General features: G+C 36.9%; 1 pseudogene; it reads right to left on the bottom strand.

Moving 5' to 3' along the window:
- Positions 1-605: 605 nt before the first annotated feature.
- On the bottom strand, positions 606-1,386 carry LOC140851187 (uncharacterized; annotated as a pseudogene).
- Positions 1,387-2,230: the final 844 nt, after the last annotated feature.

The following is a 2,230-nucleotide window of genomic DNA, read 5'->3' as shown; positions in this document are numbered from 1 at the left end:
ATAGATAAATGTAACCATAACATGAAAAATCAACAATAAAGGTGATAAAATATTTTTCTCCACCTAAGATTGGAACATCAAGAGGTCCCCATATGTCGGTGTGTATAATCTCAAGAAGCTGTATGCTTCTTATGGCTTCTTTCTTAGTGTATTTGGTTTGTTTTCCTTTAATACAGTCAACACACACTACGAGATCAGTAAAATTCAACTTTAGAAGAATTTCGTTCTTTATCAATCTCTCTATTCTTTCTTTAGATATGTGACCCAAAAATTTATGCCACAAATAAGTAGAATTCTCATCAACTAAACTACATTTAGTACCAATATTATGATGCAAAGTCATTAAGGTCTTAGCAAACAAATTATCAAGTTTAAACTTATAAAGACCATCACATGAGATTCCAGAACCAATAACACTATTGTTCTTAAACAAAGTGAAAGATCCAAAACCAAACTTAAAAATAAATCCTGTCGCATCAAATTTTGGTAAAGAAACCAAATTGCGAGAAAAACTAGGTACAAAAGGGGTTTGAAACAAATCCACATGATGTCCAGTATCTACAATTAAATGGTAAGTGCCCATGCCTTCTACCGGAGCTTTATCTCTATTTTTCATGAACACAAAGTTCTGATTTGGCTTTATGGTTTGGATCGTAAGGAATCCCTGCATCATATTGAAAATATGAGTTATGGAGTCAGAATCAATCCATCAAGTATTATAAGAAACTTCAGTAAAATTGGATTCAAAATATACAAAAGCACGAGGCTTGCCTTTCTTTTCAAATCAAGTCTTACATTTCAGGCAATCTTTTTGATAGTGCCCAACTTTATTACAAAAATGGCACTTATCATTCCTGTGTTCCTTCTTGTGAATTTTATGAGATTTCGAATTTATGAGATTTCGAAGATTCGTTCAGGTTGTGTAAACCTTTTTTCTTATTTTTTCCAGGCTTCCTCTTAGAAATCTTTCCAGCCTCTTGATGACTCACAAATGAATAGAATGAGTCCTTGATTCTTTAGTCTTATCTTCTCTTGAACAAGCATATTGGTCAACTCATTAACATTCCACTTATCCTTAATAGTATTGTAATTCATTTGAAAAGGACCATATTGTTCAAGAGGCAAGGAATTAAGTATGAATTGTACTAAAAAGTACTCATCCACGTTCACGCCTAAAGTCTTTAATTTTGCTGCCAAAGTCATCATCTCAAGAACATGCTCATGCATGATACGTGAACCATCAAATTTCATAATGGTCAAGTTACTCACGAATATACCAGCAAGTGACTTATCAGCAGTTTGAGAACGCTCTTGCACAAATTTCATGAATTCCTTAGCACTCTCGGTATTGGGAAGAGTTGACTTAATATTGTTTGCGACTATCATTCACATAAATATTAGGCTTAACCTGTTGATCTTTCCCACGCTTTATGAAAAGATTTTTCATCATCGCTGCTTGCATCAGTAATAGCAGCAGGTTTCTCAACTTGAAGTGCAACTCAAGATCCAAAACACCGAAGTAAAATTGGACTTGTTCACACCAATCAAAATTCAGCCCATTAAATAAAGGAACAGATGAAGCATGCGAGTGCAGTAAAATAGGAATAGTGACTGCAAGTAGGGAAAATACACATATAATAACATTTTGGGTCATAATCATCATCACATAATCTCAGATTCAGATAAATGACTCTAATAGTATATTAAAGTACTCCTTTGGGTTATACTAAAATATACAATCATAAATCATCAAGATGCTAATAAAATTTTACTTGATTTGGTGATTATATATATGCACTAAAAAAATGTATTTGCTATCTTTGGATATGCAAAACAAAACTAATAAATATATGAATCACCAATAATCATGTTCATCAATATAAGAATAACTAATCAACCTTTGGGTGATTTCGTAAATATCTTATAATTGTTAGGATTTGACGCCTCGAGATTCAGCCCACATTAAGTCCACAGCAAGGTTCGCGGAGAAAAATGGAGTCCAACGAGACCAAGATCACCTGAAACGGAGCTCGGATGGAGGAGATACGAGCTTTTGAAGTTGGCACGAGAATCGAGGCGGCGGAGGACCGCGCCGGCCGGCGGCAGCGGCGCGCGGGACGCGCGACCCAGGCCCGCACGGGACGCGCGACCCAGGCCTGCCGGCCCTTGCCCGATCCACCGTGGACCGGGTGGTCCACGGAACGGTCTGTGGACCGCATGGGCGTTTCCC

The sequence above is a fragment of the Elaeis guineensis genome, chromosome 8 (assembly GCF_000442705.2).
Source record: "Elaeis guineensis isolate ETL-2024a chromosome 8, EG11, whole genome shotgun sequence".
In the NCBI taxonomy this organism is placed as follows: domain Eukaryota; kingdom Viridiplantae; phylum Streptophyta; class Magnoliopsida; order Arecales; family Arecaceae; genus Elaeis; species Elaeis guineensis.
The sequence above is the reverse complement of the archived record's forward strand: the minus strand, read 5'-3'. Positions and strand labels throughout refer to the sequence as shown.